Genomic DNA, 16,594 nt, shown 5'->3' with positions numbered 1-16,594 from the left:
GCAATCCTTTCCATAGCCATTGCAATGTCATCATCACCGGCGTTCTTTCCCTTCATATCTTTGGCGGTCTTCCTACCAAGCACATTCCTCCGCCCATTATTCACCGAGTGAGGAGTGGAGCTTCCTTCTTGCCTTCGTCACTTGAATCATCATCATCGTTGATTGTTGCATCACCGGTAGCATTGGCCGCCATAGTTGCCGCATCCAACTTGTCGCGGGTCTTCCACTTCTCTTCATTCCCTAGCACTTCATAGCAATGAAGCAAGGTGAATGGCTTGCCAAGAATCTTGTTGCCTTTCTTGTTCTTCTTTCTCACATCCCTAAACAATCCTTGAGCCATAGAGTTCTACAAAGCAAGCAAAAGAGAATAGATGAGCTATATGAACTACAACCGTATTCTTCACATATGAGCCATATGGTCAACATAGTAGTAGAATGGCTTACCCTATCATTCTCATTTGTGCCACTTAGATAAGAACATCGACGTTGGCTTGCACGCCCGCCCATTTTTGGCGATCGGTGTTGATGCCAGACCAACGGGATCAAAGTGAGCGGATGGTTCGCTCGTTCCCACTTTTGTTGTGTGTGTTGAAGTACTCCTTCATCCTCACCCAATATGTTTCTCTTGTTGATCGGTACCGGTTGTTGGATCCATTCCAATTGTCAACCACGTCTTGCAAAGCAACTTGTCCTCCGCTATGGTGTAGTTCGCCGACCGACCGGGATGGCGAGGTTCGATCAACCCTTCTCCTTCCTCATCTACATCCTCATATTCCTCATATCCCTCAACGGTCTCATCATGCATGAACTCAACGGTCTCATCATGCATGAACGAAGATCCAACATTCATCGTCTCCATGAATGTGTCATCATCGACTCTACATTGCAATGAAATTCATTATTCTCCGGCTATGTATGCATCTAAACTAAAATTTGGATAAAAAGTAGTGTTTTTACCTCTCGGGCATTTCATCATGCACCGTATGTGCGCCCGCGGGGTTGCCGGACGGAGGCGCTGGCGGCGTCTGGTTCCTCGGTGGAGGAGGCGGCGGAGGCTGTGGCCGGCGGGAGGTGGGCGCTTTCGGTTTCTTCGGCGGCGCGACGGAGGCGGCGGCGATGTGCGGAAGTTTGTTCGACGGCACCTTCCTCCTCGGCGCCGCCTGCGCGTTGTCGGCGGCCTGCGCGGCTCCCATCTGCGCGGCGGCGGCGCCTGTGTGCAGCGCCCCGCGCGGCGGAACGAACAGCGCACAAGCAGCAGCCGTTGCGTTGTCGGCGTCACCGCCACCGCTAGGGTTTGCTGTGGGCGGCGGCGCTGCCGACGCGGCGGCGGCGGCGGAGGGCAGGACGGAGTAGGGAGGGGTCGCTGGGCTGCCGGTGGACCCGTCCATCGTCGGGATAGCGCCGACGGCCGCACGGAGCCGAGGGATTGCGCGGGAGGGCGGCCAAGCGGAAGGGAAAAATTCAACGCGGGGGTTTCTTTGCGCGTGGACGAGAGATGCCGCGCGTTGTAGCCGACGCGTCACATATGGCGCTCTGGATTGTGCAAAACACCGCGCACCCAATTTTTTTTGCTGCGCCGCGCCGTTTACCGCGTTGCATACCGACCGTTTTTTTGCAGCGCGGCCTATATAGCGCACCTGTTGGAGATGCTCTAAATCAGGTTGCAGCGCGCTGCATACGCGATTTACAGCGCCGGCTTTTAGCGCCACGGCTGGAGTTGCTCTAAACATGTCAACTCAGCTCATGAATTATTGGTCGCACCTACTAGATTTTTAAGCTAAACTGTTTTTTGATAAAGAGCATATATTAATTTCGGGAGATACCAATTATACCCAGTCTTTGCAACAACATCATACCCTAGTGACATAAAGGATGCACACAGCCAAAAAAGGAAAAAAGAATTACAGAAAGAGAGGGCTACAGAGATCCACAACTTGAAGCAGCAACACTGACACCACAAAGCTTCTCCATAAACTACGCCTCCAAGAAGGAAACAGTGCACAAATGCCGTCGTCGCCCGATCATAGATCTTAGGTTTTCACCCTGAAGAAAGTCATCTCTCTCAAAACAATGCCTTCAACAAGAACATTGCTAGACACAACCAATTAAATCCAGACCTTGGATTTTCACCGTGAAAGATAAGACTCTGAACTTCTCTTGTGCAGTCGCCCCCACATACCAGTCGTTGTTACAAGTCACAAACCGCCAAGCCCATTCCACCCTAGCACTAAGATCCGACCATCATAGCTATTCCACCGATCTCGGCTTGATGACCTTCTCCGCTAGCACCATGGAAAGAAAACGAGCTCCATGATATTAACAGCCAGCAGAGCTTCGAAGCGCCCCCTCTGAAACCAAACGGCCAGATAAAAAACATGGGTGCGCACGATCGAAACCACCCAATCCAGCAATCTTCAGGCATTATTCGCACAATGAATTTCGCTGAGCCTTCCGGAACACGACAATCCACCCATACTGATTGGAACAAGCATCCGACAGATCTTCAAACTTGGTCGGAGAAGAATCCTAGAACCGCCACCTTTATACTTCGACGCGGACGAACAGGCCCCCACGCCGCCATCCGTCGCTCGACGATGACGAAGGAGGTATGCCTCGCTAAGCCATCGCGGCCAAGCCCATGTCAACTGCAGAGAAGAAGACTCGGCAGCAGGTTGCGATCCTTGGCTAGAAACCCGGCAGCGCTGCATGGTCCGAAGCAGAACGGCCAGGCCCTCTAGGCCCAGATCGGACACGTGCCGCCGCCAAATCGCTGCGCCACCGCCGCTCAACCGCCGGCGCCCCGCATCCCGTCGCCTTCCTGCCTCCTCCGCCGCACCAAGCTCACCCGCCGCCGCACCTCCCAGCTCAGATGCGCCGCCGTACTTGCCGCCTCCTCTGCCCTCCACTGTTTGGTGGGTCGGGCGCTGCCACCGCCACCAGCGCCGGCGACGGCAGCGGCCTGGCCGGGGCAGGTGTGGAGAGGAACGGGGTCGGGGTAGATGGATCTCCTCTGGGGCCATCCGAGGGGGAGCGACCAGGGAGGGAGAGCGTGGAGAGAGAGTGGCGTGGGGATCTGGCTCCGGCCAAGTTCTTCCTGGCCGCACTCATCAGATCGGTTCTCTCTCAGCCAGCCGCAGGGGCCAGTTAAGCTAAACTGTTAGGACAGAAAACTCAGGTGACTGAAAATGAGCAATATTGAGTGGAACGAGTACCTTGTAAACCTTGATGAAATCCTTCCCGGCCGATAATGAATGTCTTGGAGAAGTTTCCGTGGCGGCAACGATGTCGGAGAAATGTGTTAATGGGAACTCAAGATCTTGGGTAAGGTCTCCTTCGCTGATTTCAGTAGATGTATTTGCGCTCTCACCCACGAGTAGTAGGCCGCGTAGTCCTCGGCTCCGGTGCCGCCTCCCCTGCATGGAAAACTTGAAGGGACAAACATCCTGCAGCACCGACGCGCGCGGTGACATTCTAGCTGATGAGCTGGAACCTGTCGGAGCTGGTGACCACGTAACGTGCGGGGGCAGTGCCATCAGAGACGGTGAACCCCATGGACATGTCCTCTGCGGTGTCGACAATGGCGTTGTAGATCACTGTGCCGCGCTAAGAGCATCTCCAGTCGCGTCCTCCAGATTTGGGGCGCGTCGAACAAAAAGTTCCCAGCTGCCTCCCCTAAACCCGATTTTTGTCCGGTGTGCTCCGATACGTTGTCCGGCACGTCCCGAGCCCGTCCCGAGCCCGTCCCCGCTACACAGGGACGCTCCGGGAAAGCCGGACACACCAAAAAGCGAGGCGGTGAGTAGCGGAATCGACGCGTCAGCGGCACATTGAATTTTAACCTAACCGTCGCCTACCTCGCGACGGAAGTTATTGGCGCGCAGCGATGGTGCAGTTCCCGCAGAGGCGGATCGAAGCGTCTCGTCGCGCCTAGCTCTGCGTGCTGGCGTTAATGAGCGCCACCGCTCCCCCGCCTCCCTCCGGCCTATAAAAAGGGCCGCCTCTCATCGTCCCTCTCAGACACAAACCCTAGCGCCTCTCTCCCCAACTCTAGCCGCCACCATCGCAAGAGTCGACGATATGGCTGGTAGAGGCGGAGGCCAAGCTCGTGGCCGTGGTCGTGGTCGTGTCCACGGCCGCGGCTGAGATGCACGCTCGCTGTCGCCTACGACGCCGTCATCGTCCTCATTGTTGGACATGCGGGACGAGGAGGGCCCCATGCTGTTCGAGTTCATTGTCGTCGTCAAGGGCGACCCACACGGTATCCAGAGGCAGACGGACACCTTCGCCGAGTACGTCGCCGGCGACGAGCGCCCGCGCTCGCTGCATCTGCGGAAGGATGACTGTGGCTGCTACCGGTGGATCGTCGACGTGATCTACCACGCGCGCGGCAAGATGCACCTCCACATCGGCTGAGAGAAGTTCACGCGCTACCACCGCCTCGAAGCCAGCTTCGTGCTCGTGTTCTCCTACTTTGGCGACAGGGACATGAGCGTCAAGGTGTTCGATAAGATGCGTTGCCGCCGGAATTACCACGGCGACAACACCGACGAGAACGACGACTCATGAGTGTTGTTTCTTCACAACGAATATATGCACGAAGGTTTCTGGTTGTTCTTCCCTAAGAACCAACAGGGGCACCCTCACCAGGTGGATTTTCCAGTTTGGATGACTGGGTGTGCCCTCGAGTGTTCTTTCTTGGCAGTGAACACACGAAACCTTCTATGCCCGGCCTATTTAGGTTTAGTTCTTTTGCAATATTTTTTATTTATGTCAACCATGGGTCAAACTATGTATTAGTTTATGCAAAACCATGTTCCAAATTATGTTTTTGTGTAAACCACTTTCCCAATTATGTATTAGTTTGTGCAATATTTCTTCTCTTTATTGAAATAAAAATACAAAAAACCAAAAAATGTATTTTAATGTTTGGGGACGGCCAACCGCGTCCCCCAAACATGGCACGAACGAATCATGTCCCCCAAACGCTCAATCTGGCGCCGTTTGGGGGACAGTTTGGGGGACACGACTGGAGATGCTCTAGCGTTGTTGCTGGGACTTTCAGGACACTATGTGAAAATTGTATAACCCTAATATTTGTTTCGTGTTTATTGTGGTGATTCTCATGGTGTATATATACAGTGTTGGTCTATACCTTGATCGATTTTCTTAAGTCCCAGTCATGTGAGAAAAGTGCAACTAAAAAAGGATGCACTTTTTTTAAATTGGAGTTGCACCTTTTTCGGGTGACGGAGATTTAACAAATTCTGTTGTGACATAGAAAAACCGATAAATAGAAGTACATAGAGGGAGGTAGAATACACTAGTAGAAAACATGCCTTTCGATAGGCCCCTTTAGTCTCGACCGTGTCCTGGACCGAGACTTTTCCTTTAGTCTCGGCCGTGTCCTGGACCGAGACTTTTCCTTTAGTCTCGGCCGTGTCCTGGACCGAGACTAAAAGTCTGACCACGTCGCTCTGAATCCGCCCAAGCGTATGACACCCATTGGTCCCAGTTCGTTAAGATCCTAGAGGCAACAAGAAAATTTTCCTTGCTAAGGCATGGATTGTGGAACCAAAATTTGTCCCAAAGAGCTTAGTTATTCATCATCATGGATGTGCTCGCCATATCTGGACTATTCTTGTCATCATGTTGCGTAGTTTGGACTGGAATGTCCATCAAACAAACTAGGAAGTTAACCGCGGCGCCACGCCGCGCCCGTGGACAAAGAAAATATGGGTAGAGCTACTGAAGAAGGCAGGGGTAGCTTGGTTAGGAAAAATTATGTGCTTCACCCATGATACCTTACACAAATACAATCTCTTCCCTAATATAAGATGTGAGGCTGCCTGAACCATTTTAGTCTTCGATTTGATAGAAGTGGCACCCAAAAATCCAAGTGTTCTTCCGTACAAAGGAGAATCCGTCAGAGAAAACTTCATCAGATGAAAAGTAAACAAAAAGAAGAGACACGGCCGTCCAACTATTCGAGATGCAGAACTGCTCACTTGCGTCACACTCAGAACAGTATAGGTATGCTGATTAAATTGGTGAGAAGTACACGGCAAAGTAACTGAAAAGAAGAGCATAAGGGAAAACATGAACTGATCGCATCTATAAAGGGCAAAGACGGAAGTGAGAAAGCACGTCATAAGCTGATTGAAACTTGCACTGTGTATATAATAGTTGACTACAATTTTCACTTAAACGGAATATGCTGCATCTTACATCCAACCAAACTGCAGTTGGATGTTCACTGTATTAATCTTATTTATCCGTGATTATCTTGGGCAAGATACAGCAAAAATGCATTCACTTAGTAACTTCACCTAAACAGAACATCCACATTTTCTTCAATAAACGCACACGTGATTTGCAAAGTAAGTATGATGGTTGGGGTGTAGAACCACCGCATAAAGTGTACATCTGAAATTCTGAATAGTCCCCAGGTCAAGCAAGTTTGGTAAAATATAGCATTCAGTCGGTTGAATTTCACCGCTTTTAGATGTAGCAGGGTCAGTCTTATATTTATACCTTCTAGTTAGTTATCCCATGAAGATACTGACCCTTGTCCACAAAAATAGTATACTTGTTGAGAAATAGAGATGTAAGTGCATCATGTGAAGATGAACCTTGTGGTGTGCCATTTTCAGGAACTTTGACACAATCGGTGGACCTACCAAAAGAATAACGAAGACATGAATGAGGAGACAGAAAAAAGAATTGGCTTGCCTACTTCCATCAGGTTTTCCACTTCAAATAATCAGAGAATACTCTTTCCTGTCACTTAAATCCAAGCAGATCTGGATCACATCACAAAGAATAGCCAGAAAAAAGTAAGAGTATTAGCTTGCCTATTCCCATCAGGTTTGCAACTTCAAATAATCAGAGAATACTTTTTGTTGTCACTTAAATCCAAGCAGATTCGGATCAGAGTTGTCATCTCATACAGACAAATCACTCGATGGGATTTTCACCAGGTAAGAAATCGCTTGCAGAAGAAGTGCAGTACTAAGCATTGCAGTCCGGAAAAAGGATGCTAGTCATATTTACAACATATGACGTCAAAATCCACTAACTGTAAATTGCACTGATATTTTAAATTTTAAATATAGAAAGAGCTTGTAAATACCTCTTTGGACGTTACCGTGCATTAGAAGGATTGACCATGCTAGTATTATCACCAGAATGTGTTATCAGCAGAACAGTCTTATCATACTCCAGGAACAGTTCCGGTCAGATGTTAAAACTGAGAATGACCACAATATATTCGATAGCGGTATCAATATCACAACAGGCCTCCTGTAACTGAGAAAGTTTGATCAACTCACTGCAGAAACACTGTTAGAAGCTTATCTTTACATAACCTGATTATTATGCTCCCAACAAAAAAGAGATGTCATATTCGATGTTATTATATCTGTGCATGCGACATGAATTTCCGAGAACATGACTACATTACTGCCAGTGGTAAAGAGATGTCGTACTTGTCTATGATGCTTTGCAAATGTAACATGAACTTCCTAGAAAAGTAGTAACAAAACAGCTCAACTGAAAATAGGGAAATTTTTTATGGGATCTCACATGAACATCTATAAAAATAAGATGAAGACCACGGTCCACTGAGATATATATATATTTGCTCACTCTTTATTCATATAAGTGCAAAGAAGAGGAATGCCAATTATCAAATCAGTGGTAGGGGGAAATGAGACGAAACTGAGTCTTGCTTCATTGTCACTATGGCTCTTGTATATACTTCTATGGTTAGTGATTGAGTGAGAACTTAAATTTTGCACTAAATAGAGTACCATATTACTTACCTCGACACCTTTTTTGAGAATAGACGTGCCATATTTCAGAACTATGCCGATGGTAGAACCAAAACATGCAAAACAAAATTAGTCAAGTAGAGTATCCCTAAGACCTACAAAAAGCAGAATTTCCTTGCACTTCATCCAAAAATAGCAAAATTAATTTGGACTCCATGCTGGAACCTCTAAATTTACCCTTGTATGCAGTCAAAGAATATAATCTTTCTGCATAATTCTGAGATTAAAGAATATACTTGATCTTCATAATTCTGAAATTGGAAAACATACTCTCTTCCTAACATATGAATTCTCAGTTTCTTTGCCAAGGACAATTTTCAGCAGATCAAATAAGGTAAGACCCCTAACTACTATAGATATGACCATTGTACCTGCATCCCTTCCTTGAAATCAACGTATGTTTGAAACTTAAACCCTGGAGAAACCTAGATATTCTTTAAATTCTATGGAAAAATTGCAGCAGAACAATAATGTCTGAATTTCCATTGTATATGGGAGACATCCTGCAATAATGATTTTTTATATCCTTCTTATCTACGTGAGCAAAATATTAACAGCCAATGATTGAGAAATTCTAAATGACTATCCTGAAGGGCTATGCATGACTATATCAACTTGTCGGCCAATATAGAATGGGTATGCTCCATAGGATAAACGTTCAGAATTCCTGACGACATTGCAGAAGGATTCCTATAGATACATTCATGATATAAAAAAATACAACAGGGATGCAGGAATTTCAAACGGATAAACATCACCATCTGATAGAAGGCAACCATAAGCCATTCCGGTCTGTAACTCTGTTTCATGTATCACATATAGCACTAAATTACCTCCAGCATGATAAAAAAAACAGTTAAAAGGGACGGGGTACTGACCTGACGAAGTAGGCAAGTAGCCACTCATCGGACGGGTGCGACGGCGGAGGCGGCAGGTGAGCGCAACGGCCGCGCTTGGCAGCATGAGGGGGCTGGCTGGCCTGTGTGGCACGGCTCGCAGTGCATCTTCCGCGGTGGCCAGCAGGGAAAGCGGCCGAAGCAGAGGCCGTGCAGCTCGGACACGACATACCTAGCGGCGGCATGAGTGGCCGTCCTAGCCGCATCAAAAGACGACGCGAGGGCGGCAGCCATGGCACCTTGCTCTCTGGCCGTGTCCACCTCCGCTGCAGCGGGTGACGCGCCATCGTCGAGGACGAACCCGGATAGCCGGACAGGCACCTGGTATCCGCGTCCTCGGCCTTTGGCGTGGCTTCGGAGGAACCGGGCGATGTCGAACGTCTGCAGCCCACGAACGGCGACTTGGTGGTGGAGGCCAACACAGCGGCGTCCGATCTGGATCCGGATTCAGAACATAGGCGAGACCGCCGCCGGCTGGATGGGCCCGTCGTAGGAGACCGATCAACGCATCTCGAGACGGGCGAGGGAGGTGTCCCTGTTGAGGCCCACCAGCCGGAGAATGGTCCTATGCCGCTCCCGCACGGACGCCCACACGTCGAGCGCCGCCTCCACCGCGGGATAGCTGTCCCGTCGGCGGCGCTGCGGCCTGTGGGTGGTCGTTGTCATCGTCCGAGGCGGAGGTGGAGGTAGATCAGAGTACGCGGTGGCACCTCGGGCACGGCCTCGACGTCAGAGTAGCGCTTGACCCACAGCCCACCGCCGGCGGAGAAGCTTGAACACGAAAATTTTCTCGAAACAGAGAGCAGATGAGAGAGAAAAAGATAGGGGGCCAGGAACGTTCGACGGAGGGATGGGCACCGCTTTGATCTGGCCGGCTTTGACCCCTGCCGCTTAATCAACTCACACACGTGACCATGTATCATTCGTGGAGCTTCTGGTCATCGAGAATTGGAGATCGTTCCCGAGAAACCACCGTCTAAAAATACTGCTAAACGAAAAAAAAGGCCAGAAAGAAGACGCGTCCATCGCTGATTGGAGTAAAAGTGTGCGTGAACAGTTACCAAAACGTTGTGGTAACGGCAAATAGCTTCAACTTTTATATATAGTAAATATGTGCTACTCCCCAGGGGATCCTCAACCTACTAATGGTGATCCCCACCCACTCTACGGCCCTGACCTTTCAGCTAAGCAGATTTATCAGCATCAGGTAGCTATGTCGCTGCAACAAAATCAGCAACATGGAGCTCCAGGAAACAACCAGGGACACCAGCATGTTCAATTTGTGAATGAGCCTTTTGCACATCGGGATGCAGCTAATGTGTTTGAAGCTGCTCACTTGCCAATGGCTGATCCTCCCCTGTTTACTTTCCAAGCAGTTCTAGTTGAGCAAGGAATTTAATTACCAAGATGGTTTTCCACCAGGGTCTAATAATGTAATTGATAGTCCACTTCAGGCTTGGACAAACAATATCTCTGTCTCTTCATCGGCCAACATTGATATGATGGATGTGTCCAACGTGTTAGCTCTGAATTGCATGGTTTATGCTAATGATTGCTTTGATACGGCTAACAGTATGGTAATGGCAAAATCTTCAGTTGTGATGAGCTTCTTCAGGTCTTTTATGCTCCCTTCAGCTGCTTGCATACATTTAGTTACACATCCTACTACTGCCATGTCGCCTCCTATGGTTTTGAACTTTTTAGAGAATTCCAATCCCTTGCCCAAACAAGGAAGAGACTAAAGTCCTTCAATACTTCAGCTAAGTGGAACTGTGAATCTCTTGGAGAGCATTGCCTTTCATGTAACAAACTCTACCACGCCTCTTTTGGGATCCAAGAGAAAGGCTGTCAACACCCGGATTTTTAACTCCAGATGCCTATTATGCCATACATCGCAATCGCAGGAATATAGTTTTTGCGGGACATAATAGATCGATATCACAGAACATCATTTATTACAAATCATAATGGTCTTACAACAAAGGATCTCATGATCCAAGTCTTACAACAACAGTTGATCAAAGGATCAATTACAAAACACATAGCGGAAGAAACGTAGTAGCGGTCCATCTGTTCCACAGGCAACGCTTGACGTCAGGAAGTAGTCCTAGTTATCATAGACGTCCTGCTGTCCATCTTCCTGGTACAGGTTCTTCTCTTCATAGTCTGGACATTTGAATAGCCAGGGACAAAGCCGTGAGTACTTTATAAAGTACTCGTAAACTATCACTAATAGAAGTACTAATATCTCTAATGGGTTCTAAGCTCTAAGTTCATTTGCACAAAGCCAGTTTTATTTCATAAACACTTTAATAGCAAAGACTCTTCATTTGTCAAAACTTACTCAAGTAGGAACATTAGTGTCATTCCCACACTGGGTGGTAGTCAAGTCAAAGTCACCATTCAAGTTCAAGTCACCAGTCACCAGTCACATTTTGAAAAGTTCTGATGACGGAGCAGTATGGCCTTTCCAACTGTCCATGACCGCGGACGCGGCTATTCGAATAGTTTTACACTCTGCAGAGGTCGTACACTTGTGCCACAATATTTGCAATAGTCCGTCAGGGGTAACTGGCCCTGATTTATCACACTCAGTGTGCAGACTACCAATCATAACCTTTTATTTACATACTCTAGTACATGAACCTCTTCCTATGAGTTTGGCCTCCCAGCCATGGCAAACCGCCATCCTGGGAACTGCAAAGGGCTTGGGTCGGACATTCACCTCATTTTAGGTCATTTCACTTCCAACGAAGGCAGCCTCGGCATAACCCCTATGCCGCTTGTTCAGAGGGAACCCGTACTAATATACATAAGTTTCCAGTTAAGCCCTACCCAGATTCAGGTATTGTGGGGGTACTTAAAAATTGGAATGGTATCGCATCCGAACCCAACCATCAGTTTTTGTCAAAGAGTCACCTTGTCACTTCAAAGTCATATTCACCTTCAAAACTTTCAATAGAATGACTCATCTTTCCAAGGTTTTCAAAAATCATTTGACTCAAGTGTTCCCATCTAGAGTGATCAAGATTTTATCTTTAGCACTAGCAACTAGTCATGAGGGGTGCTAACTAAGTTTTAGCTCTCTAGGCTAAATTTGAAGCTCTTGTAGTATTATAGCTCTAGATCAACATCAATTATAAGAAAAGCTTTGGTAAACAAAGTAAGTGATTGCAAGATAAAAACTTGGGCTTGGAAGAATAAATCTTTAAACCAAAAATAATATTGCAAGGGTAGCTTGCACGTTGCATTAGTAGAGCTTGCATTGGTAATAGCTTGCCTTGGTTGGTAAAGTGGTCAAAGTGTTCCCCTTCTTCTTCGTAGAAGACCTCCTCCTCCTCGTAGCCTTCGGTACTAGCGTCTATAAACGGATACGAGGTAACAATCACCAAACAATACTTAAGGGGACTACTTAGCCTTAATGGCTCACTCAAGATGATCTATCATCATCACAATCATTACTTAACAACAACTAGGGTTTTCTATTTAATGTTAGGAAAATAATTTCCTCTCATTGAAAATTAATAAGATTTAATTTCCTCAAATAATAAAGTATGAGATCATGTTGACCAAAGTCACCACTTCATATTTATCCATTTGGAAAAATGATTTAAATGAGATTCTTCATCTCATACAATTTAAATACTACTTTTGGAAAAATGATTTAATATTCTCAAGTAATAACATATGGGGTCATGAGGACTAATGTCATCACCTCACATTTAATTACTTGGAAAGGTGATTTAAATGAGATGCTACATCTCATGGTTTTGAAATACTAAATTTGAAAAAAATTAAATGAGCTAGAAATGACTACATAGCCATTATTTGATTTTAGCCCATGATCATATGAAACAACCATGTCATATTTTTGCATAATCAACTAGAGTGTTTGAAATGTGAATTATGAGAATTGAAACATCTCAAAATTCATTTTGGTTGATTTTTAATAAATGTTTGAAATTTTAAAAGGCACTGCCTTGTTATTTTTTGTTGCAATTGCTCTATTACGAATTAAGGTGTGAGACCAGTTAGGTTGGATAGACAATTTAATAAGCTTTCCAGAAATATAAAATCCATCAATTTTGGCTCAGTAGATTTTGTTCTAGTGAATTTTGAACAGGCAGCATTATTTGAATTTAGGTTTAAAGATTTAAATCAAATTTGAACTAAATGGGCGCGCGGGAAACTAACTGGGCCGGCCCAACCTCGCTTCAGCGCGCAGCAGGCCGCCTGACAGCGGACCCCACATGTCAGTGGGTGTTACAACCCAAATCAGTACGCGCGAGTGGTGGCTATTGGATTAAAAGGCGATCTAACGGCCAAGGCACGTCTCCTTCCACGACAGAAGGGCGACGGGCTCGAACCCTACCGGGGGCAGTGAGGGTCAGCTTGTCACTTCAAAGTCATATTCACCTTCAAAACTTTCAATAGAATGACTCATGATTCCAATGTTTTCAAAAATCATTTGACTCAAGTGTTCCCATCTAGAGTGATAGAGATTTTATCTTTAGCACTAACAACTAGTCATGAGGGGTGCTAACTAAGTTTTAGCTTTCCAGGCCAAGTTTGAAGCTCTTGTAGTATTCTAGCTCTAGATCAACATCAATTATAAGAAAAGCTTTAGTAAACAAAGTAAGTGATTGCAAGATAAAAACTTGGGCTTGGAAGAATAAATCTTTAAACCAAAAATAATATTGCAAGGGTAGCTTCCAGTTTGCATTAGTAGAGCTTGCATTGGTAATAGCTTGCCTTGGTTGGTACAGTGGTCAAAGTGTTCCCCATCTTCTTCGTAGAACACCTCCTCCTCCTCGTAGCCTTCGGTACTAGCGTCTATAAACGGATATGAGGTAACAATCACCAAACAATACTTAAGGGGACTACTTAGCCTTAATGGCTGTTGACTGCCAAAACCCACCGGCGGGCAGCGACGGTCAACACTGTAGAGCCGGGAACAACCTAGAGCTGCGGCTGGCTGAGGTCCCTCCGAGCGACGGCCCGCAAAGCACTTCTGGTCACACGTCCGATGCTGATTGCAAGGGCGTGCCACCTGACCTATACCTGGTCAGGAAGGTGATGGAGATGCCTCGCTTAGTTTCCTGCATGGCATACACGTAAACATTAAATACGAGCCTCGATCGGCTCTCAGGTTATCCTGTGAATCGGCTCAAGGAACCGATCCACCCATGATTCGTACGGGGTGCACGAATATATGGTGGTCCTGCTTGATCAAGATAAAGCTAATTAGATCTACGACGATTTAGGGTTTTCACCGCATAATCGGATCATCCTACTCCAGGTTGGGCCTCGCGGCCACGCACGGTGATCGTAAGCCGATCCTAAACAAGGCCTAAAAACCAACACGAAGTTGATACCCGGAACATCCTGTTTAGGACTAGCGAACGACACCCTACGTGCCGCTGGATCCTCCCCCCCTTTGTAAGGCCTAACTATTGCAGATATTAAACTAATCCTTGTAGAACAAGGAGCAATCGTAACGGATCAGATCTACTAGATAATGATCAAGCGGGGTGCCGCCCCCACACCTAAGATAGGTGTGAGGGCGGCTAGACATGCAAGGGTTGCACTACGATAGCATGTTACGCGAAGAACTATGCTAACCCTAACACATCTATGATAACTACGTTGCTCGCCATCAACAAGGCTTCAGTATGAGCGACGCATGAACAACGTGGAGCTTGTGCTGCCTAGATCGCAAGATGCGATCTAGGCAGCATGTCGCTTACCGGATAGAAACCCTCGAGACGAAGGAGTTAGCGATGCGCCGAGATTGATTTGTTTGGTTGAACGTGTGTTGTTGTTTATTCCATAAACCCTAGATACATATTTATAGTCCAAGGGACTTTCTAATTCAGGCGTGCACCTAACCGTGCACGGGTAAAACTCTAACTTCTAAACCGACACGTAATCTAATATGTTACAGATACAAGGGCAAACTAGCCCAAACTTTGCATGTAAGGCCGATTCACGTATTTCTTCTATATATATATCTTCAAGTCCATCTTGATCGCGGTCCACCTCTGACTCGGTCAAATTCTGGTGATAACACATGCCCCCCTGGTTTTGGAAATGACATTTCCAAAATCATTACGCTTTTCTTTCGCCGGGTCATGTCGTGGCAGAGCAGAAACTGCCGCAGAATCTTCCATCATTACGCCTCGCCTCTTGGGCTCCTCTGAATCGAATTGACAATTTCGGCACCACATCCTCGAGAACCGTCATGGCATTAAATTTCCACTACACTCCCTTTATTTATCTGCGCCAAACGGTTCAACACTCCATCCCCTTGCTCTGCTCTGTCCACCAGTGCCAAAAAACCCTCTTCCCCTGCAGCCATGTCTTCCTCTTCCTCCTCTGCCTCAGGCCTCTCCCTCCAATCGTCGCCGAAGAACAAGAAGGAGGGCGACCTCCACTCCGGGGCGAACCCCATCTCCTCTGACAAGGGGAAGACAGAAGGAGAAGTAGAGAAGACCAAGGCCTCCCCCTCCGCCAGGCTCCCGTCGAAGAAGCGCTCCCGCATGTGGGCGGACAGCGAAGACGACGATGATGACGAGGAAGGAGAAGAGGAGGAGGAGGAAGATGATTCCTCCTCCTCTGCTGGGTACCCGCCGACAAAGCGCTTCCGCAGTTGGGCGGATAGCGAGGATGATGATGATGACGAGGAGGAGGAGGAAGCTCCAGCCGCCGGTTGGGGCAGCAGCGGCGAGGACTTCTCCGGCGGTAGCGCCGATGGCGACGCCGATGACGATGCTAGCGAGGAGTAGCTATGTAGGATCAGTAGTCCCTTGAGCAATCGACTCTCCTTTTGTTCTTCTTTGAGCGGTCGGCTCTTTATTGTAAGAGATCCCAATATTAATGAGGAATCTCCCTTAACTTGATCTAGCCGACTTCTTATCGCACTGATTTGGCCGATTGTTAACTTGATCACCGCTCAGTAAGCTGATGGCAATGCACCGATAAACTGCGAACCTTGCTCAAATTCGGATCCCCCAAACTTCCAACCGAACAGGCCCAATCCGTAGTCACTGAGTGTAAGGTTATCCATTGCTAACTCAACCCAGAGGCTGGAGATGACACCTCTGCGGGACAGGCTCCTGCTCCGTTCTTTCCACAACAACTATCCCTCAAAAGCTGAGACATAAAGTTAGCCGATTTCAACAAAATCGGCCCCTTATAGCAAAGGACCTTTTGTGGCAAGCTGCCCCCCGAGCCTCAGTCAAGGCGAGAAAGGTGGCGAAACAGCCAAACGTGCCGCCATTGGCCTCACATCACAATGCAGAGCCAGCCGATTCCCAACAAAATCGGCTCTCCAGAGCAGAGAACCTTCAAGGTGAGCTGCCCCCCGAGCTTCTTCAGTCCTTGCAGGTCAGATCGGCTCCTTTCTTTTGGTGGATCTGAGGCCATCCATCCCTAACCTGATCTGCACGTCCATGCTGCTCTTGGCACTGGCATTGGTCCATCGAGTCTTTCTTCGTGGCCCACTCCCTGCTCCGTACCTCTTGCAGCGACAGGACGGTCCAAAACTTGTAAAAGCCGATGGCCTCCTTTCCTGATTCCTCTCCATAGCTTCAGTAGTCTTCTTTTGCAACACCTTACTACTTCAGAGAAGATCACAATGCAGGGCCAGTCGATGTGACTCCAATCGGCTCCCAAAACAGGACATCTACCAAGTTAGCTGCCCCCCGAGCCTTAATCAAGGCGAGAATGCCGGCGAGGATGCGCAGATCATTGATCAGCCACCGAACGTTGATGTTGATGTGAAACTTGAGCACATAGGGCCTTGGTTTTTTGTAACTGTACTAGAGTCGATGGCTGCGCATCAGCTTTGCTTCTTGCGCAAATTTTTTT

Source organism: Lolium perenne, chromosome 3 (assembly GCF_019359855.2).
Source record: "Lolium perenne isolate Kyuss_39 chromosome 3, Kyuss_2.0, whole genome shotgun sequence".
NCBI classification, from domain to species: domain Eukaryota; kingdom Viridiplantae; phylum Streptophyta; class Magnoliopsida; order Poales; family Poaceae; genus Lolium; species Lolium perenne.
This window is presented reverse-complemented; position numbering follows the sequence as displayed.